Raw genomic sequence first — 26678 nt, forward strand, 5'->3', positions numbered from 1 at the left:
ATGTCACACATGACAATAAATCTGGCATGCATGCACTGTCAATGAGTTGGGAGGGGAGGCAAAAAGCAGACACTGAGGACTCCAAGATGGAAAAGCAACACATGTGCTGCATGCTTGATAGCACTGACATCACACATTAGCCTGTGAGTGGCATGGACAATCCACATACATGACACATGCCAGCACACATATGGCACATAGCATAGCCAAGACAGATTTGACAAGGACACCCAGATGGTAGGAAATCAGTACTGTCACCCATCGATGTGAGATGGACATTATGAAATTGAACATGCAAAATAGTCTGACAAAACACACATGTGCCACACGCTGCAACAAAGCCAGTGTTCACTGATGCAGTGATGGCAGGTACATGGATACACCAATGGTTGGTCACTTCGACATGACAGAAGACAATTGTCATGTTGAACATTCAAACAGGGCCCCAAAATGATTGTGTGCAGGCCATGTGTAGGTGCAATCAGCCTGATTGGTGAATTCATTCCCATAATAAGGTTAAAAATGTGGGCCATTGTGGGGTGTATCTATGATTGAAGTATGTTACATTTGGGGCAGTATGGCACAAAAATGTGTGGTAAAAATGCTAAGGATTTCATCAATCAGGCAGAATGAACAGACAAACAGTATGAACAATGTTGTGGCAAGATGACAGTTGAAGGGCAAGTGTAGTAATGTGGTGAAAATTGTCTACTGCGGTCAGAAGGGATACTTGAAAACCCTAACCCAAGGCTGGGGTATGGTTTGGAGGCACCACATGGGTGACCCATAGCAGTCATGACAACAAAGCCTCACCTGGCACTCAATCACAACACATCACCCAAGCAACATAAACATGGTTTGCACACACATGCATGGCCCCTCACCGGACATTGCCTCAAGATCTGGTAGGTCTCCCACGCCTTGGATCTGATCCTCTGCAATGAACTCTCCAGCGATTGCCTCATGTTCTGTTAGTTCATCCTCCTCTGGTGGAGACCCACTGCCAGTCACCAGAGTAGAGGCATAATTGGAAGCCAGCTTGTTCTTTGCTCTGCGTTTGAGGTCATTCCACCGCTTAGAGCAATCATCAGCTGTGCGCCTCACAAATCCATGGGAACTAACGTGGTCCACGATGCACTGCCAGTGGGCCCTACGTTGAGCAGTCTGCAGTCACCAGCATTTCGCGGCCATGAGCCGACACGTAGCCCACATGCGTGTCTAGTTCTGCATCATTGAAACTACGTTTCCTTGACGTGCCGGAGTGGATAGCCATGTCTGGGGTCCCAGCCTGTACCGCAAGAGCACCCTTCTTCCTCTTGGAAGGTGGTGCGGACCCTGAGTGGCTTACACCGCTCTGGTTGGTAGGGGCTGAAGCGCAGGTGGACTGGGCACTGGGAGTAGCCAAAGGCACGATGACCAAAGGTCTCACTGCAGGCATTGGCTGCTGGATGATGTTGGCAGGACCAACCTCGGTGTGATGGACTTGGACCAACACTGTCCTGGCTGGGAGACTCAGAGCTGGGGTGGATTGAGCTGCAGCTGCCCCTGCAGCCTCCTCACCCTGGCTACTTGGGGCAGCAAATGGCATTGCTGCCCGAGATCCACGTGGCCTGGTGACAGCAACTTTCACCACCACTCGTGGCTTTGACTTGGTGGCACAGAATATGGGCCGGGTTAATAAGGCCTAAACTGGGATGGTGTCAGCTACATCTCCCCGACCCATTGGGGGGGGCATATGTTCCCTGATTGGTCCTCCACACACTGGCCTCTTGAGCCACCCTGTACATCCTGGCCACATCCCCTACTGCGCCCACCTCTTTGAGGTCGGTCACCTTTGCCTCTCTTACTGCTTGGTCGCCATCCCAACCATTGTTGTGCGAATGGGAGGTGCAGTAAACAATTGTCCTGGGCAATTGGGGTGAAAGGGGTAGGGTACTAGATGGAATACGTACCCTAGTGCTCTAGCAAGGCTGTCTGTGGCCCCTGGGGGAAGATTACGGTCACGCAATGCTCAAGCTCCCCAAAAACAAAACTTAACGTGCACGTGACCCCTGGTAGACCACGTGCGTGGAATAAAAAACCTGCACTACGCTGTGGCACCCAGAAACACAAAAATAAGCGTACGCATGGTACACGCTGGCTACAATTGTGAAAACAAAATCAAAATATCGAGGCTGAGTACCCAAAAGGAAATACACCGAACACAGGTTACAAAGGAACATACAAAGATCTTTAATTTATACTGAATCAGTTACAAAGAACAAAACAAAATCAGATAGGTATCGGCCCTCAGTGCAACACAGCGAACTCCAGCGTGGTTCGGTGTATTCAGTGAGAGATGCTGTACATTAGAAGTCGTCGCTCTTTTATACCATTTGCGAACATGATGTCCAACCCTACTTTGGATTAATATTCCTCTAATACATTACTGATCTAGGGTTCATGCCGAGTTCGCATATCCGCATGCACCTAGTTTGCCTTTAATACATACATCAACAAGCCTACATGGCAACTTTGTACTTTGGGTCCTCACATAAAGGTCTTCTCAAACATTAATACAATGTAGTTAAACAAGTGTTCTCAGTTCAGTATTTGAATACATTGTTCTTAATATATGCTCGCGGATTAGTTTCATTGACGCGAGTAAGCCTTTACACACAGGTCAACGAAGGACAAGGCCTCAGTTCACAACCTCAACAAGTAGCCTGCAGGCAGGTTACATATTAGATACACACAGAGGTCAAGACGGCCCTGTTGTATTTCGGAATGACATCGTCCACCATTTTAACTCACAGGGTGACTTTACAGAGAGAACCTAAAATGGCGGATTGACCTAAGATGGCGGTTTACATTGATTTTAAGGTCAGGACCCTGCAACACAGATTCCTTCGCAAGTGGCTTACGAGCAGCTTGGCGTAGGCCAATATACATATATTCGTTGCAGTAGGAGGTACGATATAATTTCCCGTTTGACATAATTACCTCTGAATGGGTACGCAGCACACGGGGGCAACCACAGATGAAAAATATGTGCGCGACTCACCATCTGCCTGGAAAAAGAATGTGAAAAAGACTCACGTGTGCGCGTTGGCAAAACCCCCGCCAAAAGAAGAATTGAACGCCTTCTGAATATACAAGGAGTACGAACTGGAACCGTTGTGAAGTAATCGTGTGTGAACCGAAAAGAAGTACAAGAATCACACGCTCGCTCTCCACAAAAAGCATGTACAAGAAAATGGCGTCCTAAGCCAGCCCACACGTGCAATGTCAATTACGCGTGTACGCGGTAAGGGCCTTTCCTCCAATTACACGCAGTGTCACCCGGAAGTGCAGTTTGTGCACGTGTACAATCAACATGCACCCGCGTTGAGGGAAACGCCCGTGCGCATTATGTCACATGCAGTTTTTTCACGTGCCAAATCACCCTGTATCAAGCTGGCCATGTGACAACACACGGAAGACCACGCTCCTGCCCAGAAGGCCATTTTCCTGCCCGCCAGAGCCCTGAGCAGGCTCCCACCTGCCATCTGCTGCTGCCTGCCTGCCTGCCTGCTGGCCATGTGCCCTGCTATTTGGTGGCTGCACGTCAGCCATCTGCAGGGGTCCAGTTGCTGTGACCACTGCTGCTGGAACAGAAGACTCCAGACTGGTATTCCATCGCTCCACAGCCCAGCCCCAGGACCCAGTTGCCCACCCACACCTGCCTCGGGGGTTGCCATGTCGGGGCAAACAACATCAGACACCACTGGCAACCCCCAGCCAGAGAGGCAGAGGGCTGCCAGCTTCACTGCCAATGAAGTTGGCATCCTGGTGGAGCAAGTCCTGGGGTATCATGATGCCCTCTTTGGAAGTTCACGCACCGACAATGAAGGACGGAAGGGGATCTGGAAGGACATCGTGGCTGTCATCAATGTGGAGGGGGTGGCAGCCTACGACATGCAACACGTCTGGAAGCGCTGGGAGGACTTCAGGTCCAGGACCCTCAGCAAGGCCCGGCGCCTCTTGAAGGCAAAGCATGCAGAGGGGTGCCGGGTCCGCCTTACCAACATCCAGATGAGGGTCCTGGAATGCATACACCGAGTGCTCCACCTCCAGATCCTTCGGAGGCAGACCCGCCCGGAGTCGAGCGGTAAGTGTCCATGCATACTGATTGGATGCTGTGCATGTTGAGGTGTGGCAGGAGTGTGCAGGTTGCACATATGTCTTGGAAGGGCCATACATGGATGTGTATGTACAGGGACATGAGCCTGCCGTATGTGATTCTTGTCATGTGTGAGGCACATCAATGGTGTATGTGTTCAAATGCATGGTGCACAACTGCATGTGTGAGTGCACACGTGTTTAAATTCATGTGTATGTACTGTGGCATGGTTGTGGTGTGACACATGGATGCTGGTTCCACCTTCATCTATGTGTACAATGTACATGTGCGTGTGTGTGCATTTGACATGTGTGCCACTTTGATACACCATGGATGCATGTGACAGCAACATGTAGGAGACTGATTGGCAGATGTGACATGGATGCCGATGATTTCACTGCGACAGGTGGTGGAGATGTACAGATGCATGTATGTCTGGTGACGTGTGTGCATGTGTTCGGCACTCCCCTTGTTGCATGTGACGTCAGGCTAACCTTCAGATGCTCATGCTGTTGCATGTGTATGGATGGTGCTGCCTGCTGCAACATTCCTGTTGATTAGCACATGTGTGTGGGTACAAATGATATGTGTGTTGGGGAGTGTGATGCCATGTGTGAAGTTTGAGACTGCCACTCATGTGCAACTGTCATGTGTGTATCAGTCCATTGTACAGTGCCCTGATGCCTGTGTTCTGTCTCTCACTGTCTGCAGCGTCAACTGATGAAGAGGGTGGAGACGGTGCTGTGGGGCACAGCGGCAGGGATCCCACCGCCAGCCGGAGACGCAAGGCCCAGGCCCCCTCCCATGTTGTCATCTCTTCAGGTAGTGAGGGGTCTGGTGCCGCGTCTGCAGCTGCCGAGGGTAGGTCCAAGAGGCAGAGGTCGGAGGTGGACTCCTCGGCAGCAGAAGGGGCAGCTGAGACCCCACAGGGGCCAGTGGAGGAAGATGGCACTGAGTCATCAAGGTTGGTGGAGGGTTTGGTTGAGGAGGTGGCAGTGGAAGGGCCACACACGGGGTCTGGAGGGGGGATTCCACTGGTGCTAGTGGTGCAGTACAGGGGCAGGGACAGGAGGCAGCACAGGCTGCCGCAGAGGTGCCTGTGTGTAATCCTGTCCCTGATCCTGTGACTGCATCATCCCACACCAGCAGGGATGACTTTGTCCAGACCCGTACGTAGGGAGGGGATGCGCGAACAACAACTGGCCTTCCTCTCCCTGCAGACGTGGCAATCTGGGACCATGTTGAGCCTGTCCTGGCTGGGGTGGCGTTGCGTCAACGGGGCATCCGGCATGACGTGCATAGTTTTCGTGAGGACTCTGCACCTTATTTGGGATGCCTCATTGACCGCGGCGACCTACTAGGACGGGTCACCAGTGCTGGGTTCCTCCGTCTGCTGGACCTTGTACCGACCCCCTCCTCAACTGAACCCCCTATGCGCCAGTCGTCCTCCGTGCCATCTTCCGGCCCAAGTATCACCTGGGACTCTTTGGAGCTGCCTCTGACCCAGCGGCCAGGCTGGTGGAGGACACATCCCTGCCACAGTCGGGAGTTGGAGGTCCAGCAGGGGTGGCCACCACAACAACTGGACCACAGCAGGAGGAGGACATGCAGGCATCAACAAGCAGGGCACGTGTATGGCAGCAGAAGGCTCAAGGTGGGAGCGATGATGGCTCGGGGCCATCAACATCAGAGGGGCAGGGATCGACCGGAGGGCAGGAGGACCCTGGATTGGGAGTGTCTTCCATGTGGCAGCGTTTGGCCAGAAAATAGATGCGGAACGGCGGTGGGCGGAAAAGGCATGGCTCACTATGGTCAAGGCGGAGAACTCCATGCGCAGGGCGCTGAGGTGGGCTGAGTGCCTCGAGGAAATTCGCAGGGAGTTGGAGCTGGACCTGGCATTATCCCTGCGAGACACATTATCCCCGCCGCCATTGTATATAGTTAATTAGTGTTAGGTTTCCTTTGTATTTTCATTTCATTTGGGGCGCATGGACTACCCCCCACCTTTTTGTATATAGTTGTTTATTAGGTAGGGTTTTTGGTAGGTTTCATTTGGATTGTTGGGCTCATGGACCCTGGATTTGAAAATTGTATATAGTTGAAGACTGGATTAGACTTCATTTTTTTTATTTTTTTCCATGGAACTATGGATTTATTTTTTCATTTGGATTTTGTTTGATGGACGAACCCTTTGGAGATATTTTCATTTGGATTTATTTGATGAAACATTCATATGTTTTATTTCATTTATATTGGACATGCAGCCTTTTGTTTATTATTTCTATTATTGCTTTTGTATTTAATACATTTTGGTTTCATGGTTCATTTGTATGCTATTCTGTCATTGGTTTTATGCATGTCACGATGTGGGTTTTCTCATTCACTTGCACCCATTGTGTGTGTGTGACGGACATGTATTGATGTGCATACTTGCCATTTGGGATCTATCATGACATGGGGATTTCAATGTGGGGTGGATGGAATACCTGTTTGGGTGTTTGGACTGGGGTGGCGTGGGGTGGGATTTGGGTGGCCATAAGGGCCATGAGTGTGGATCGTGATGACGTATTGGGGTGGGGACATGAGTCGGGTGCCCATCACAGCTGGGTGGGTGAGTGGGTGGGGGACATGAGTCGGGGCCTACTGGCAGGTGGCCGTCACTGCTGGGTGGGTGGGAGTGCAGGGGGACATGAGTCAGGGCTCACAAGTATGCTCACAAGTCAGGGCTCACAAGTGCATGGTGCCTTGTGGGCCGCCTGCTGGGCATGGTGAGGGTTGTAGGGTAGTCCCCTCTGGTGTAGGCTGCCTGTAGGGTATGGGGAGGGGGGAAACCGAACACCCGGGAGGGCCCACGATGCCAAATCGTATCTGAAACTCCCCACGCACCCCCCAAATACACGTACCCTGCTCTCGCCTGGAGTATCGCATGTGAAACTTCCCGTGCACCCCCCAAATACATGTACCCCGCTCGCACAAGGCCTATCGCATGTGAAAATCCCAGCGCACCCTCCAAATACATGTACCCCACTCGCACAAGGCCTATCGCATGTGAAACTCCCTGCGCACCCCCCAAATCCACGTACCCCGCTCGCACAGGGCTTATCGCATGTTAAACGCCACGTGCACTCACGAAATACACGTACCACACTCTCACCTGGAGTATCGCGTGTTAAACTACTAGCGCACCCCACAAATACACGTAACCCGCTCCCACAAGGCCTATCGCGTGTGAAACTTCCCGTATACCCCCTAAATACACATACCCCGCTCTCGCCTGGAGTATTGCATGTTAAACTTCCCGCGCACCCCCCAAATACACGTACCCCGCTCCCACAAGACCTATCACATGTGAAACTTCCCACGCACCTCCCAAATATACGTACCCCGCTCCCACAAGGCCTAGCGTGTGTGAAACCTCCCACGCACCCCCCAAATACACGTACCCCGCTCCCACAAGGCCTATCGCATGTGAAACTTCCCACACACTCCCCAAATACACGTACCCCACTCCCACAAAGCCTATCGCGTGTTAAACTCCACGCGCACCCCCGAAATACACATACCACGCTCCCACAAGGCCTATCGCGTGTGAAACTTCCTGCGTACACCCCCGAAATGCATGCAGGCACCCCATCCATCCTGGGCATGCCCCACAGGCAGCCCACTCACCCTCCTCATGCCCCACAGGCAGGCCATCCAACCTGGGCATGCCCCACAGGCAGCCCACACCACAGGGGGGTGCTTTTTCTAGGCAATTTACCTGGCGCGAGCCGGGTACGCATATTCCGAGGGGTGCGCCAGTACATTTTCACGCTTTTGGCTGCCGTGAGCAGGGTACGCGTAGTATTTTCACGCGATTACAGTGTACTGGCCCTGTAAACTGATGCAGGGTTAGCGCAGCCCTTTGCGCTGCATTGGGAATTTCAATGCCTTTTCCTTGTGCAAGGGGCGTTCTTGGGAGCGTAACTGGCACTGTGGGATGCTCTCTGCGCCAGCGCTCAAAATGGCTTGTAAATTCCATGAATACGCGGTGCACCAGAATGCGGTTTAGCGCACAAGGCTGGCGCACGCTGGCGCACTCTCCCTCTCTGCACTGCTCACGTGCACTGCCTCTGTGCTGAAATCTATGAATTACCCCCCTAAAATTGAGATGGACATGGTTACTTTGAGTGAAGCAAGTGGTTGGACCCTGCGGTGGGGACAAGATAATGAAAGTATTTTCCAGCATCTTCAGAAGGGGCCTATCCCTATGGGACTGGCAGAATAACTACGTGCACTTGGCAACCTTAAAGAGTTATAAGTTTGTGACTTATGTCCTTTATACTTTTAAAAGAAGCCAACTGTACTTAACCCTCTATCCCTCTACAGCACTGAGATGTTTAATCTTGCTAATGCAAATTAACTATCTCCCTACGCTAGTTACCCCGGCACAGGGATCTGCACTCTTTGGACCTGCAATGCATTGTAGAATATGCAGGGATTCCTCTAAACCTGAAATGGCAAGACATGTATTAACCCTATGTCCTCTGATGTCCGACTGTCACAACAATCACCTTGGGAAATTTGTACACAACCCAGAATTTGTGGGAACTAATGAATTCTGGTATTGTTGCATTAATACACTTGAATATGGTCCATTGCAGAAAAAAGAATGTGTGACCGGGAGTAATGGGAGGTGTTCCATAACCATGGAGGAAAAGGATTAATATTGGACTAATTTCTGATTAAGGTAGTAGAATATAAACAACGACTCTGGGAGAGGGTATTTTGGAGGAAATGTTGAGACCGCCTATGAATATGGTTGTGGTTTGTTATGAGCCGCGTCGGGCCTATTTGGATTTTGTCCTTATGGTGTTATATCCTAGAACTTGCGACTTGGCTTGGATATATGTTACATTCTCATTTTAAAATATGTATGAATTTGATCTTAAGAGAATTAATTTCTGTATATTAGACGATTGATGGATTGATTGATTTAATGATTATTCACTAATGATGTAAGTAATGATTTATTTATTTATGCTGGAAATGTTATGTTTGATTAAATGTATAAAGTTTTGTTTATATAAATACGGTATCACATTAAATAAATAATAATAATAGTAAAAGTAGTTTAGCTACAGCTTATTAAAATCAGTGAAGCTAGGTTATCAGAGCCAGAGAGAGTGGACCCAGGACAGACCCAAAATGTTTTAGTACCCATCACCCAATGTGGTCACTAGGGGAGTGCAAAACATCAAATTGAAGAAAATAATAATAACCCTTCACATCAAGATAAATGGAAAATGCAAGGGGTTTAGTACATAAGAAAACATGAACAAAAGTGCAGAGAAGTCCCCCAGCCTGAAATCAGTAAATCCTGCAGAAGGTGCAGCGAAAAAGAACAGCGCAATACAGCACTGCTTACCTGAATAGAGTATTGTGCTCTTATGCAAACTGTGGCATGCCAACGGTATGTTAGCTCACAGGAAGAATGATTCAGTTGGGGGAAATGACACCAAAGACTTCAGTGTTTAATTCATAGCAAAGGGTACACACATTGATGCATGTCTGTAGTTTTAAGCAGCTAGAACCCCAGAAGAAAACAGAAACAGAAAATGACCCTCAATTGACATTAAGGAAAAGAACCTTTAAGCAGAAATGTAAGATGAAAAGTTTTTACCTACATATAGCCAAAACGCATGGCAGAAATATTTGAAGGCACATGTCATCGAAATCACGTGATTAAGTAAATCATCCCAAGCTGAAAAGAAACATAAGGCGCAGGACCTCAATACCAAATGAAAAGCCACGCTTGAACTGGGTTTCTCATATAAGGTCAGTAAATTAGTGGCAGCAGACCATTATGCAGTTGCAGGCGGAAAGAACTGCTAGGAGCAGGTTACTATTAAGTTTGAGGAATGTGCCTATGGGAGTCAAAGTCAAAAATACTGGACGGCACGAAAAAGACAAATCCTGGATACAATTGGACAAAGGCTGAACTCACCTGTATGCGGATGCGCTGTTATGAGAAATTAATTCTCTACAGGCAAAGAGTCCTGTGTGCAGGTCAGCTGTATGGGGACGCATAAACAGGTAAGCAGAATCTAGCTTTATACAGCAGAAACAGAGAAAGAGGACTATGGCCTGGAGGCTGTCTGTGTCCTGTAGTAAAGAGAGAAAGGGGACTGAAACAGTGTATATAGCAGAAGCCTTCCTGTAAACAAAGAAAGAGGACTATCGCTTGGAGGCTGTCTGTGTCCTGTAGTAAAGAGAGAAAGGGGACTGAAACAGAGTGACTGCTGGTACATGTAGGAAAGTAAGCGTGGGTGGCAGGATCTGGCTTTAGACAGCAGGAGCCCTCCAGTAAAGAAAGAAAAAGAGGACTATAGACTAGGTGCTGCCTGAGTCCCGTTATAGAGGTAGAAAGGGACTAAAACAGAATGCCTGCTGGTAAATGTAGGAAAGTGCCTGAAAAAAGACCGCCAGCTATATTAGCTATTTATGAGGCAATTAAAACTGCGAGATGAAGCCACATGAAAGGAGGCTGACTTGTCTGTCCTAGTAAGATACATGCTTGTACTGAACACAGTCTGTATGGCTTGAATAGTTCTAGTTAAGTGAAGGCTTGGATGAAAAAACTAAAGTAAAATAAAATAAAAATAAGGGTAAAACGTGATCTTGCATTGTATGTGCAATCCCCAGTGTACAGTATATGAAAGTGCTGAAGCCGATACCAGATGATTATTTCAACCTGCACTATTCCTGAATTTCGCCTTAACAGTAACGTGGGCACATTTTTCATTCCTTGCCTATCTTTAGATAGTGGAGCAAGTGGCAAGGGCATGTTTTGTCAGAAGGGGATGTATCTTCCTTTTGCCAATCTCAAAACTTGGACCTTAAAATAATTCGTATTTGGAATCTAGAAAGACACTAACATGTCCTAGTAAATTTCCAAATCTGTGTATAGGAGTGGCATCTTGGTAGGTTTTAGGGTTACAAAAAGGTGATTTATTGAATTAGTGCATAGTTAAAATATGTTTGCTTGCCCTAATATCTTGTGCCTCCAAAATGCATTTGATGTTTGTGTGGTTTTGTTCGTTCAGTTGTTCCATTGTCATATCATTTAGGTGAGAAGGGTTTCATGCTGGCAGTATCTGAATGACACATGCAAGCTTGCTGTGGTGGGGACAGCAACAATACACTGGATGTGGATTTATATGATTCTTTTTTGTATCTTCTTTATGCTCCATAGATTTACTGGACAATGACATCTATGATGAACGTTGAATCCCTGTTGGCTTTACCACACTGTGTGGGGAATCTTGAAGACTCTCTGCAAGATAGAAATGTTGATACTAGTGCAGAGATGTATTCACATGAATTGTGTGTTTGAGGCCTTGTAATTGCCCCATCTATGTGCACCATTAGCTGAGACCAAACCTTAAGGAAAGTACTTTAACAAAACAAGTGGCCCAGATATGTGATGTCATCAGTGATGTCATCAATGACATTTGTGATGTCATCTTTGATTTCCTGGGTGTTAGTCTTAGCAGTGCACTGTGGTGGTGCGAGTTATGGTTGCTTAGCTTACCATAACTGGCGATTTTCTGAGGTTTTTCGGTTTTACTTGTAACAATAATGTCCCTTTAACAATGTTTTTCATTGAATTTCATAGGATTTTATTAGTGCAACCTAACCATAACATCCCTTTTATAAAGTTTTTCAGTGAATTTCATGGGTTTTTACCAGTGCATGCTATTTTCCTACAACTTACTAATATCATACTTACCCCAATATAAGAACATTATTGTCCAATTTACAAAGTTTCACCTTAAAACTCTGCCATTTCCCACCTTCTAGCATCATTTTTAAGACTTCTGTACACGTGTTGCAACTTTTTAACTGTTTTTGCATCTGTCGATGTCCGTGAACATCTGACGCCATTGCAGACCTTCCGGACAGTGCCACGTGACCATGCACTTGTGCACTGCATGATGACGAGTCCGTGAACACATCCTCCCTTTGCATCAGGTCCGTACTTTAAGGACAGTTTGGAACTGCATTTTCTACTGATCGAGAAACTTTCAAGCTGAAAATGTACCCTTGCACAGCTCCTACACCTAAACGTACTCATTATCCATCAACAATCTAGTACAAAGCACATACAAAACTGCTACTTATCTTAAAAATTGCATCAGCTATTGCCTCCCTCCTCCCCAAGAGCCACCACCACCACCAGCTGGAGGCCCTACACAACAGAAAAAGTGCAGTACTTACCAAAGACAGTAAAGACAACCAAGAACATGAGGTAGAGGAAGTGCCTACCTCTAGCACCCAGAGAGAATCATGGGTGTGGAAGTTCTTTACCACTGTTGGGAATGTACCAAAGGCTAAAGCTACCAAAGTGAAATGCACTGAGTCAGTCGCAGACTACCTGGACAGTACTACGGGACCACCTCCATGCAATGCCACACCAAATCCAACCACCGCAATTCTCTCAGAAAGGTTGTTCCTTTCTTAGCAAATGAGGCTGTCTTCCTCCACCTCATCTTCCTCAACCAATACTGTAACCACACAGCCTACTTCTGTGGGACACACATTCCCAACAGCTACCTTGCAAGCAATAAATGAGGCTGTTGATCCATATCTTTCATATACACTGCAACACAACACTCTGCAGGGGGAAGCAATTTCGAAGTGCTTTGGAAGCTGTAATCAAGAAGCATGAGAAACCCTGCCACCTACCATAGAAGTAACACACCCGCAACATTTTACCCTATCCACCTGCCCCTCCATATTAGTGCTTGGTGCCTCTTCCCTCATTTTCCTCCCCACCTTATGTTCTAACCTCTCCTGCAAAAAAAGTAAATTTCATCAAACAACAACAAAAGGAAGGTTCATTTAGGAACCACCTTTCACAGTTAAACATTAGAACAAAAAAAAAATCTTATAGACTCCATCTACTTTACATTTCTCAGTAAAGTGCATAGACTCAATAAGATTTTCCAAGAGTTCCATTAGCATTTGGTGTTATGCTAATGGGAATAATGTGGTGTTCATCCAAGTGAAGCAAGGGCAACTAATGAGGGCTCCGGACTATTATCCCCCGTTCCAGCCCCTGCAATGGGGGTTGAAGGCCATTTGCACCCCGGGTTCCCAAAGCGGTAATCCGGGTTGCTAAAAAAAGAAAAACGCACCGCTGTCGGATGGAAAATCCTTTTTCAAGATGGCTACCATGGAAAGGGAAGGCGGGGCACCCTACAGAGTCCCTCTTCCCTTTCCATGGCAGCCTGCAAACTTTTTTTTGCAAAGGCCAAAAACTATGTTTCTCATGAGCCTTGAGAGTCAGTTAGAGGCGGCGCGTGCGCAGACTTATTTGCTCTATTTAAGACCCTCCCCAGCCCATTCCGCCTGTTGTTGATTGTTGGCGTGGCAGGCACGGGCCGGAAGAGAAGAGGTGTGCAGGCGTTTGTGGAAGATTTGTGAAGGACTCGGGCCCGGCGGTGAGGTGGCGTGCTCCCTGGGAAGGTTCTGTCCCTCACGAGGGCACAGAGCAAATCACGGCGGTTACTCTGTCCAACGCTGGATACGCTTTGCCTGGGGAAGTGCCGGTGAGCCCCCCAAGGCTTCAGTTAAGTGCTATGAGGAGTGTGGGTTTGATATTTGGGTACATACAGTCATTACTTGAGTGCAACTCGCACTGGGTGTAACTCTCTGTGCATTCATTCTCTGCACGCTGATAAGAACAGTAACACATGTCACAGAGTACTGCAAGTGTATTTTCCCCTTGCAGAAGGGAGTCTCATGAACACATGCTTGGCAAAAATCCTAGCGCTCAGAACAGTAGAACGTTGGGGGGCATTTTCGCATAAGAAGCAGAGAGACACTTATGTGTTGTTTATGGCTGCTTGCTCTTGTTCCTTTCATGTTTGTGGCAAGCTGTTTATGTTAAATGCATTTCTAGGAGTAAACCTTCTCCCGATACACAATCTACTTCAATGGGAATACTGCGCGGCTGCAAGATTCATGTTCTTTGCCTCATGCTTTTGTCCATTTCATGTTGTACACTGCTGCAGTTATATATGGGCCATCAATAATTCATTATGTACTTATGTTTGTTGCTGGCAGGGATGAACAAGTGAGGAATACATGAATTATGAAGCTATATCCTAATCGAGAAGGGTGTTAGCGAGTGTCAGGAGGTGATAGAAGTTGTTACACAGAGTTAAGACAAGGGTGTGTTAAATGGTTGTTTCTTTCCCTATGCTTCATATAAATATCCATTTCAAGTAGTCTCAACCTCTTTCCAGTGACCCTAACACCCTCTACCTATGCACAACCTCTCCCTTACCCTCTTCTCCCTTTGGCTGCATCGAGGTACCTGTATATGCTAAAATCAGGGGCCCGTGCCAACCAAGGTGGGAGGGGTCAACTGCATTTGGCTTCTGATGCTAGTTAGGAGTTGTGTGATACTCCAGGGGTGTGACATCACTATCTAAATGCGATACATGCATAATTCCAAATTCTTTCTAGATGTTTCCCGTGAATATCTCCTAATTTCTATCTAGATACGGCACAGGCTAATATTCACAATCCTGTCTAGATGCGATGGAATCCAATGTTCACAACTATATCTGAATGTGGCACTGCTAACATTCACAATCCTGTCTAGATGTGACACAGGCTAATATTCACAATTATATCTAGACGTCACACTGGCAATATTCACAATCCTGTCTGGATGTGATGCAAGCCTATATCCACAATTTGATACATATGCAGCACTAGCAATGTACACAATTCCATTTAAATCTGGCATTGGCAATAGTCACCCCTTTCTCAGTTCTAGGTGTTGTCTGTACCAGCAATGGTCAGCCTGTTCTTTTGCATTTCCTGTTTTATTGTTTCAGTTGCTTCCATCTGGTTCTGAGGTGTTAAAGAACCAGATTTTTTGTAGTTTTCTGAATTTTAGGTGATCTTTGTTGTTTCTTATTCCTTTCGGATGTTGTTCCAGGTTTTTTTCCACCAGGTGGGAGAAAGAGGAGCCTCCTAGTTTTTTTCTGGAATGTGGCTTTGGTTCCAGGCTGATTTCATTGCTTGATCTAAGGAGTTTCATTGGCTTGTAGATGGTTATTTTCTCCTGTAGGAATTCTGCTCCCTGTCCGCAGATTAGCCTGTGTGTTGTGCACTTTGTTTTGCCCATGATATGTTGTTTGATCAGGAGCCAATGTAGCATTTTTAGCACTGGTGTGATGTGATCGCTTCTAGATAGTTTGAGGAGGAGTCTAGCCAATGTGTTTTGGATGTGTTGTAATTTCTTCAGGAAGTGTTCCGGCTTCCCGGGGTAGAGGCTGGTGGCGTAGTCAATTCTTGACATGAAGAGGGTGACAATTGTAGTGTTTTGTGGATGAGGGACAGGAATGTTAGGATTCTTTTTGTCAAGTGAAGGAGGAAAAGGCATATGTGAATTATTTTACTACCTTTTATGGTATGGACACGGTTCCTAGTTCTATTGGCCACGGTATGCGCATGTTGTTCTCTTGGTTTTTGGATATAATCATGATTTTTGTCTTTCCTGGGTTTATTTTTAGGTTGTTGGCATTCATCCAGTCATAGATTTCTTTTAGAGTTGAGTGTTCTGTTTGTGAGTCTTCGATTTTGTAGATGATTTGAGTGTCGTCTGCATAGTTGTAGCACATATGATTGTATTTTTTGAAGATCTTGATTAGTGGAGTCTGGTAGATGTTGAAGTAAAGTGGTGATAGTGAGATTCCTTGTGGTACTCCACAATCGTTAACTTGTGGAGTGGATTTGAAGGGCTTTTTTGCTCTGTTTGCTATGAATGATTCAATCCACAGTAGTGCTAAATTTGTTATATCTATATCTTCTAATCTCTTGATGAGGGTGTCATGGCTTACTGTGTCGAATGATGCCCAGAGGTTGAGCAGAATCAGGGCTGAGGGTGTGTTGGAGTCGACGTTTGTTTTTAGGTCGTTCCAGTTGGATAAGAGTGCTGATTCTGTTCCTCTTGTGTGTCTGAAGCCAACTTATGCTGGATCCCGAAACTGGTGTTTTTCTACGTGTTCTTGGGTTAGATTGTCTGCATATGTTTCTAGGAATTCTGCTGGGTAGGGGATGTTTGAAATCGGTCTGTAGTTGGAGAGGTCTCCACTTGCGTTCTTAAGAAGTGGTTTAATATTTGCTGATTTGATGGATTGTGGTATGGTCCCTGTTGTGAACGACAGATTCAAGAGATTTATGTAGTATTCAGATGGTGTTCCTTCTGTGAGGATTAATTTGTAGATGTCTGGGGGCAGGGATCCATGGGCGAGACTGCTTTCTAGCTATGTTTTTCCAGCTTGACGAATGTCTCCACTGATATATGCGGAAAGTTTTGGAGTTTGTGTTCTGGCTCCTCGTTGGTTCCGGTTGGTTGTGTGTTAGGATTGGCTGGTGTGTTTTGTATGATTTGTTGGTTGTTGTTGATTTTACTTTTGAAATGGTCTGCTAGGTTGTTGCATAGTTTCTGTGAAGGTATTGGAGTGTTGTCGCAGCCTGGTGGGTTTCTCATTTTGTTTATGATGTTGAACATTTCTTTTTGTGTGCTGGTGGCTTTGGTGATTCTGTCGTCATAATGCCTTTTCTTTGCCTTTTGAACTTCCTTCTTGTATGATTGGATTTGTCTCTGGAACAAAACCGCTTTTATATATTATATCACTATGAGAAAGATCGTTGGCACAGACGGAGTTGTATTTAGGGACTGCATTATGCGTAGACAATGGAAAATGCCAAGATCGGCTGGTGACACTGATTTATGTTTTTTAAAACAGGTACATCCTTCCCTACTGTCAATGCCCCGATTTTCAGACCCCGGCCAACGCATTTTTTAACTGCCAGGTGCAGCTCCTAGTAAACAACTTCATGACCCTCACCATGGTGGGTTTCTCATTTTGTTTATGATGTTGAACATTTCTTTTTGTGTGCTGGTGGCTTTGGTGATTCTGTCGTCATAATGCCTTTTCTTTGCCTTTTGAACTTCCTTCTTGTATGATTGGATTTGTCTCTGGAACTGAATTTTCTTATCTTGTTCATATTCTTTCCTCCATTCTATTTCTTGCTTATTGTTGTTCTTTTTCATGGTGCTTAGCAGTGGGGTGAACCATTTTGCCATTGCTCTTTTTCTTGAGGGGGTAAACAGTGTTTCCGGGAAGATGTTTTCGATTGTATATGCAATCCATTCATGTAGTAGGTGTGTTTTTTCATCTAGGTCTGCCTTCTCCAGTTTGGTCGTGGATGTTTTTGTCAGCTCCAGTTGTTCTATTAGGTTGCTTGCTTTGACGGTTTGCCAGTTTCTCTTTGTCGTGGTTGGGAGCTTGAGGGAATGGTTGGTAGCTTTAGTTGGTAGTGTGATCATGAATGGAATGATGACATGGTCGCTCCAAAGTATTTGTATCAGCGGTGCGGTGGTGATGGTGAAGATTGCGTCAAGTGTGTGCCCTGGCAAGTGTGTTGCTCCTTTGTCCAGTTGTTGTAATTTCATGGTTGTTAGTTGCCCAATTAGTGAGCGTTGTGAGTTGGCATATTTTTCTTCTAACTATATGTTGAAGTCCCCCAGGATTATCAGTTGCTCATGTTGGATGGCTATGTTGGTGATTGCTTCAATGAAGTTGTCCACAAAGGTTGCATCGTATGTCAGCGGTCTATAAACCAGGGAATTTGATGTTTGTATTTGGGTTTTCAGTTAGGTGTATGACCATAGTTTCGTAGGGCACAATGTTTAAAGGTTAGAAGACCTCTTACTTGTTTTCCTTTCCTATTTAACTGTAGGCATTTGAAGCTGGTGGGGAGGCAGCTTTGGAGTGTGGTTTTATAGTTGTCATCCAGCCATGTTTCTGTGATGAATAGGATGTTGATACCATTGTCGCATAGCAGGTCGAAGATATCTGTTGAGTGTTTTTACATTGATCTTGCGTTGATTAGGTTGCAGTGGGTTTTTATGGTATAATTTGGTTTCTGCTTTATTATCAGTGTTGTCTTTTGACTGGTGTTTTAGCTTTCTTCCATGTAGATCTCTGGTTGTTGTGTTGGCATAGTTGTGTTTGTGTCATTGTCGAATAGCTCTTCTAGGTTAAGTCTTAGGTTTTTGTGTTTATCAGGTTCCTCTTCTAAATTTTGTGGCTGCTGAAGGGTGGGTCCTCTTGTTTTGGTGATATATGGGGTTAGGGCATTGGTCGTGTTCTTGTTCCCTCTAGCTTTGTCTATTCTTCTTCTGCATGGTTGTGTTTTGTTGTCGGTCTTTCTTGATCAGTTTGTTGGGTTTGTTCATTCCAGTGAGTGGTTATTTGCGAGGTATGGTGTTAGGTATAGGGATTTTTCTGTTCTGCCGGGGCTAGTTCTGTTTCCATTCTTGTTGATGTGTGTGCATTCTACCATTGTGGATCTTTGGTGGCGTTCAATCGGATTTGCTCTCTCTGCCCTTTGTCTTTCACGTGGTCCTATCGTTTTGGTGGCATTTTGTGTTATTTGGTGGTCGGTTGTGGGGTTGATGTCAGAGTGATTCTCCCTTTTGGTTTTTTGTTTGGGTTGTCGTGGTCGCGTTCATTGTAAATTAATTGGTTTACATTTCCATTGAGTTTCATTCGGGCCTGCGTGCAGTTCTTTGTAGGTTGACTTGGTTTTGTTATGATTGTACAATTGTACGTGTTTTTATTGATTGTTTTCATTCCTTCTTGGTTCCATGCATGTATGATTGTGGGCCTGGTGTTGTCGTTGCGCAGAGTCTGTCTTTCGTGCTTAGTCTGGCTGTCTCGCTGGGTTAGTGTGGGTAAGTGGGTTTGTCAAAAACATGCTGAGGGGCTGTCTGGTGGTTTGATTGCTAGATAATGTGTATCTGGTTCAATATGTGGCTAAGGTGAGTCACACTATGCGCAGTTGGTGGCAGTGGGGATGGTCTATTGGGTGTTATGTAGCTAGGGAACTCAAGAATTTGCGATATCGTAAATATTCACAGTACTATCCCAATGTGGCACAGGCTAATATTCACAGTACTATCTCAAAGTGGTAATCTCTAGATGTGACACAAGGCAGTGTCAACAATTCTAAGGTGTGACGCAGGCTGATATTCACAGTACTATCTCTGAGTGACACAAGCAAATATTCACAGTACTATCTCAAATTAGCACTCTCTAGATGTGACTCAAGGCGGTGTTAACAATTCTCAGGTGTGATACAGGGTAATATTCACAGTACTATCTCAAAATGGCACAGGCTAATATTCACAGTATTATCGCAAAGTGGCACACTCTAGATGTGACCCAAGGCAGTGTTAACACTTCTAAGGTGTGACACAGGCTAATATTTACACTACTATCTAAGATTGGCTTTCTCTAGATGTGACTCAAGGCAGTGCTAACAATAATAATGTGCGACGCAGGCTAACATTCACAGTAATATCCCAAAGTCGCATGGTTTGCTATGTGGCTGGGCTTCTGGGGTAGAGTGATTGCTCTACTCCCCACCCTGGCCACACCTAACTTGATAGTCATTGGTGGTTGATAGCTGGCTGCTGACACCTGCAGACAGTATCTGGAGCCACCTCTGTTGGGGCCGCCCGTTGCCTTGGGGCATCCCTTTGCCTTGGGGCGCCATGGTGGCGCGAGTTATGGTTGCTTATCTTACCATAACTGCCGAATTTCAGGGGGTTTTCGGTTTTATTTTGAAACATAACGTCACTTTAACAAAGTTTTGTTACTGAATTTGATAGGTTTTTAGTAGCGCAACTTAACCATAACATCCCTTTTAACAATGCTTTTTCATTGAATTTCATAGGATTTTATTAGCGCAACTTAACAATAATGTCCCTTTAACAACGTTTTTTTACTGAATTTCATAGGTTTTTATTAGCGCAACTTAACCATAACGTCCCGTTAACAAAGTTTTTTTACTGAATTTCATAGGTTTTTAGTAGCGCAAGTTAACCATAAACTCCCTTTAACAAACTTTTTTCATTAGCACGCAGACAATATACAAAGATGGAGTGTAAAAAGCAATTTCTCAGGGATGGTTTTACACAGAATGTTGCAAAGTAAGAATTTATGCTCGTTCACAGTGAAGGTCAGCTGCTTCCATTTTTTGCTTGCGGGCCGGAGTGGCCCACGACTCGCGCTGTAAGGTTCTATTGTTTTTTGACCTTGACAGACAAGGATCGTGCCAAAAGACTTCTTTTGAAGGAGGGGTGCAAAAACGTAAGAGACGATAAGGATGAAATTTCTGAAACGAAACCACTTTTATATATTATATCACTATGAGAAAGATCGTTGGCACAGACGGAGTTGTATTTAGGGACTGCATTATGCATAGACAATGGAAAATGCCAAGATCGGCTGGTGACACTGATTTATGTTTTTTAAAACAGGTACATCCTTCCCTACTGTCAATGCCCCGATTTTCAGACCCCGGCCGACGCATTTTTTAACTGCCAGGTGCAGCTCCTAGTAAACAACTTCATGACCCTCACCATTTTATGGGACAATCGGCAAGGACCAATATGCCCTTACGCGGTACTAGCGGCTAGAAGCAACATACCAACCGTTATGGTGGTCTAATGCCTCATTGTTGGAACAGCCTTCCCATTATCAGTGCTACCACAGTCCTTCTTTTATCATAAACCAACACCCTGTGTAACGCAAAGGAAGAGCACGTGACTGAAGATGAACTTTTGCAGATCGACAGCAAAGACAAATGCAAATCGCTGAATATTCTCTAAACATTTGATGTCAAATAAATGTACTTTATGAAATGTACAATCTTGCTGTTTGCTTTTAAATCACAGTTTCATATTCCGAATTGTGGAGCGCTGTGTTGTGAGATGATCTGTGTTGTTTTCCGGATTCTGTATGAAGTCGCGTAGGAGCAGTGTTGGCAACTCCTTAGTAAGAAAAGTAGCTATTGGCCGACATAAAAGTAGCTAGAAGTAGCTAAATGATGTCATAACCTAATTTGCATAATTCACCAGTTGCATGATGGGTGATTGCCGAGGGCATGGTTGTTATAGCCTCTCATTGAGCTCACCCCTTTTTTGTAATGAAAGTCACAAATGCACAGATGCAAACTCATTACATCCATATGCATACATTCACATGCAAATGCACTAGTATTTAAATAAACCCCACAATGATTAGGTTGTTCTGTTGTCGCTTCTCAAACGTGTACTGCCATTTTTAATATGCTAGTATTTCATAATCCATAATGCCTCATTGTTGGAACAGCCTTCCGATTATCAGTGCGACCATAGTGCTTCTTTTATCATAAACCAACAGCCTGTGTAGCGCAACGGAACAGCGCGTGCGTCAAGATGAACTTTTGCGGATCGACAGCAAAGACAAATGCAAATCACTGAATATTCTCTAAACATTTGATGTCAAATAAATGTACTTTACGAAATGTACAATCTTGCTGTTTGCTTTTAAATCACAGTTTCATATTCCGAATTGTGGCGTGCTGTGTTGTGAGATGATGTGTGTTGTTTTCCTGGTTCTGTGTAAAGTCGCGTAAGACTGGAGATGACTGGGCGCGTTTGGCTACGCACCCTGTAACGTCATGGAGAGAGGGGGGGAATATGAATGCTTTGATAATGTCAGGCTTAGGGGCGGGAGATATGATTTAGTGTCGCAAAAACAGGCCAGCCAGGTCGATGGGGCAAGTGATAGGATTATCACATAATGTCAACACACAGCAGCCTGATTTATCGTTTGTTTAGTGGATAAAAAGCCGGGTAAGGCCCATGGGAAATTGTAATGTCAGCGGACATAAGGATGGTTCTTAGAGCACTTTCAACCTGACAACGAACAATACGAACAGCGTTCTCAGAACACCCACATTTTCTTTAATTGCAAACATTTCAGCACCGCAAGTGTTCTTAGAACACATTCAACTTGCCAGAGTACAATACGGACAGCGTCCTCAGGACACCCCCATTTTGTTTATGTACCAATATTTAAGGACACCGCAAGTGTTCTTAGCTCAATTTTAGCTTGCTTACGAACAAAACGGACACATACTCCGTCCTCGGAACACCCCACCATTTAGTTTATATAGAAAATTTCAGAACAGCCGTGTTGTCCGCAGACAAATCGAACACAACGAAAGCGTCTAGCACATAAAAAAAACAGAACATTGAACCTATCTCATACTCCCCCACCCACAACTCTTACACACCAACACACTCCACTAAATACAATTTGTTAATCCAAGTTTCACCGCGCTGTCCGCGGTCGTCCGCGAATGCAAGATGGCGGGCGCCACAGAAAATCTGATGCGCTTCACGCACCACGCCATCCAATCAGTGAACACGCCGCATGCCCGCGGACATCACACAAGCCGCTCGGCCAATCAGGGCACTGTCCGCAGAGCGAACCGGGAAGTCCGTCCGCGGAGCGAAAGGAGATATCACTAATTTTTTTGCCTTACATTTTGGTCATTTAAAAAAAAAACTACTGGACGGATTTACACCAAATTTGCAAAAGCACGCTTTCGGGACCAAGCCCCCACTCCTGCCGCAAATTTGGTGTAAATCCATCCAGCAGTTTGGGCTGTAGGCATGCACAAAGTTTTTTCCCATTATGTCTATGGGAAAAAACAAAAGTTTTGCGACCCCCCCCTATAACTTTGCCCCCCCTGGACCAAACCTCTCCAAACTTTGCAAAAAAATCAGAGTGGGCCATATACTTTTTTTGCAAAGTTTGGTGAGGATTTGTCCAGAGGGAGTGAAGTTATAAGCCACCCAAAAAATGCTGTTCCTATGGAAACACCAACTTAACCATAACTACTGCATCCATGTAATATATCTATATCTCTATGTATAAATATATATCTATCTATATATTCAGTGAAAAAACTTTGTTAAAGGGACGTTATGGTTAAGTTGCGCTACTAAAAACCTATGAAATTCAGTGAAAAAACTTTGTTAAAGGGACTTTATGGTTCCAAGTAAAACCGAAAAACCCTTGAAATTCACCAGTTATGGTAAGCTAAGCAACCATAACTCGCGCCACCACCGTGCACTGCTAAGCCTAACACCCAGGACATCAGAGATGTTTTTGTTTCCGTTTCTGCCTCACCTTCTCTGTCATGAATTGTTAACATATGTTAAATAGAGTTAAATTTTTATATTGTGTTATAATTAGTTTCAGCTTTTAAAAAAAAACAATTTAGGTGTCCGCGGACAGCGCGGTTGTTCTGAAATGTTCGTAATTAAATGAAAATTGAGTTGTCCTGAAGAACACTATACCTGTCCGTACTGTTCGCTAGCAAGTTGAAACTGTTCTAGAACACACGCGGTGTCCTGAAATGTTCATAAAGAAATGAAAATGGAAGAGTCCTGAAGAACACTATACCTGTCCGTAGTGTTTGATAGCAAGTTGAAACTGTGCTAGAACACACGCGGTGTCCTGAAATGTTCGTAAATAAACGAAAATGGAGGTGTCCTGAAGAACACTTTACCTGTCCGTACTTTTCGCTAGCAAGTTGAAACTGTTCTAAGAACACACGCAGTGTTCTGAAATGTTTGTAAATAAACGAAAATGTAGGTGTCCTGAGGACGCTATGTCTGTCCGTATTGTTCGCAAGGAAGATAAACTGTTCTAAGAACAAATGGTTGTCCGTAACTGTTTGTTTGACATGTGACGCACTTTTAATTACTTCAGGACCCGAACAGTGTCCGTAGAACATCAACACGCATGCACAAACCAATGTCTGTGCATTTGGTGTCCTGCGGACAGCCGCTTCCTTTGCGAACATGCGACCGCGCCCATGCTGATTGCGTGTTCTGAATGCAGACACAGTTCGTGTCCCCGAACAATTTAAAAGTACATTTTGAAGTAATCCACAATATTTCTCAATAAAAACGCACCATAGGACAAGTCCCACATACTAATCCTGAGTTTCTACATACTTTTTGAAAGTTTTTGAACCTTTTTTTGTGTTCGATCTGTCCGCAGACAGCACGCATGTCCGCGAACCGCGTACAAGCACCTCTATAAAAGACCACACCCTAGAGCTTACTCTCATTGTGTTTCTGGCTATTCTTCAGAGCACAGCTATTTTTCCCGCAACTTGCAGATTACACCATCATCGAGATGGCATCCATGGCTGCACTACTGCCACCTGGTGCTGCACCTGCTTCAGGACCACCCCCACCCCCTCCTCCACCACTACCTCCCCAAGGGCCTGAAGAGAGGAACAGGAGTGAGGATGCAGAGGAGGAAGAAGAGGATGACGAGAATGAGGTAGTGGAAATCCCTACTACCTGCACTCGGGTGTGGTGGTTATTGACCATTCATGGGGCTGGTCCTAAGGCTTGTGCAAACCGAGTCACCTGCAATGAGTGCAAAATGGTACTCAGTCATGGGAGGCATGGTACATACAGCTTTGGGACCACTACCATGAAGCGACACCTAAGGTCATTTCACTCTGGGGCCATTTGCGAGGAGCGTAGTAGGTTTATTTCCTCTACTTCATCCTCCGTTTCTGATCCTGTCACCACAAGGAACACCTCTGTGAGACAGCGTCTTCCTCAAGCTGCCTCACAGGCCATAGATAATTCTGATGATCCTTACCTTACGAGGTATGTACTGCGACACAGTACTCTGCAGGGGGGAGAGACTTCGTAGTGCTTTTGAGACTATCGTCTCAGAGCATGAGAAGACCTGCTCACTACCCAAATAAAACCCACTCTACATCTTCCTGTCTCAGCTCGCCCTTTCTTATCCCTGTGGTTGGTGTCCCCCCCTTTACCCTCCTTTCCCCTCCTCTCCTAGTGTGTTGTGTATAAAAAAACAAAAAATATATAAAATAACAAAAATAACAAAAAAATAAGGCTCTTTTCAGAGCCGTCTTTCACAGTTAAAAAATAGAAGTGAAAATAAATGAAGCAGGGCCCTTTGTATTTTTTATAAGTCTGCGGACAGTCCATTGCAATTTTCTCTGGGAAGAAGTGGTGGCTCTGAAAAGAGCCTTTGGGAGGTGTTTGTGTTTCAAAAATTATAAATACTCAACACCTACTTCAAAATGGATGCTGTCATTCTAAAAAAGGTTGCAATGCATTTTGTATGTTTGTTAGAAAAATCTGATTGCCAGCATAAGTTAGATGTACATCTCTGCGAAAAATGTATGTACTACGAAACATAATATTTTCATTGTGAAAAGAGGACATGCCAAAATGTATTAGAAAGGCACAAACAGCCTTACTGACATTGCACCTTGCTTTCTCCATTTGTGGACCAAATGAAGAAGAACGAAGCCACATTTGTCTCTGCGCAATCCGTGAAAAAATTACTTGAGAATTTGGAAACATGTCCATGACCTTCTTTCATTGCAAATTGCAAAGGAATTCCAGACACATGTCCTAAACTGTTCCCTCCACAATGAATTATAATTATATCTGGATGTTGCTCTGTCTCCAAAGTAGCACAGAGAGGTAACAAGTCCAACCACTTCATTCCACGTACTCCATGCCAGTGTACTTCCACATGTGGGAATCCAAGATCTAAAGCTGCTCCACAGGTTTCTGCATGCACCTTCAACCAATGTATCCACGAGTCTCCCAAAATCCAAACAATCTGTTTTCTGAAACACAGAGCCGTAGCTATCTGTTCTTCTCCCAGCAAAAAGAGTACCTGAGAAACTCTCTCCTGGCACAACACACCCACTAAACTTTCCTGACCAATCCCTTTCAGTGCTCATTCTCATGTGCATGACTTCTGAACCCAGAAATCCCCAGATGTAACACCCGATGTCCGCGAACTACCGCCATGCCCGCAGACATATCGTAACATGAACAGCCCTTCTACCATTTCCAGTTCACTCTCTGTGCCATTCCCTCATTGGATGTAGCTAAGAAGTCACATGACCATCCAGCAATCACATTCAAGACCTCTACATCTAACTGCATCATCATAGATCAGCACTGCAAATGTACTGTGAATCTCTCTGAGTACAAATGTCATATCATTGGCAAGCACCATCTACAAGAAATACTGTACAAGTCTCCAAGATTTCTACTTGCAGCTCCATACATATCCATATGCATGAACACAAACTACAGGTATGCATATTTTCTGTACAGTACATGAACACATTTTCGAACTGACATTTAGTTTGTATAATCTGTAAAATGAATTTGATGTCTTTTCTTCAATCTCCTAAAATCAACTGTCACTTACAAATCTTTATACTATTTAATTTCTTTATAAACACACACACTCAAATCATGTTAAACTAACATTTTTTAAATGAAATATATAGACTACATATACTCAAACAAAATTGCATGCACACTCTATGTTCAAATTTCAAACAATAATACTTGTACAATTACATATTTTTTTAATATTTATTTCTTTATTCAATTACTTACATTTATATAGGACAAGCAGCCCATGACATTGAGGCACTATTACTTTGAAGAGCTTAGTAACAGGAATAATGGTATTCAGTGGTACACTATGAATTTCACAAGACATAGTAAAGATATTTTGTTTGCTAAAGTCATTGCAAT

Source organism: Ambystoma mexicanum, chromosome 3q (genome assembly GCF_040938575.1).
Source record: "Ambystoma mexicanum isolate Mex_15411 chromosome 3q, UKY_AmexF1_1, whole genome shotgun sequence".
Classification (NCBI taxonomy): Eukaryota; Metazoa; Chordata; class Amphibia; order Caudata; family Ambystomatidae; genus Ambystoma; species Ambystoma mexicanum.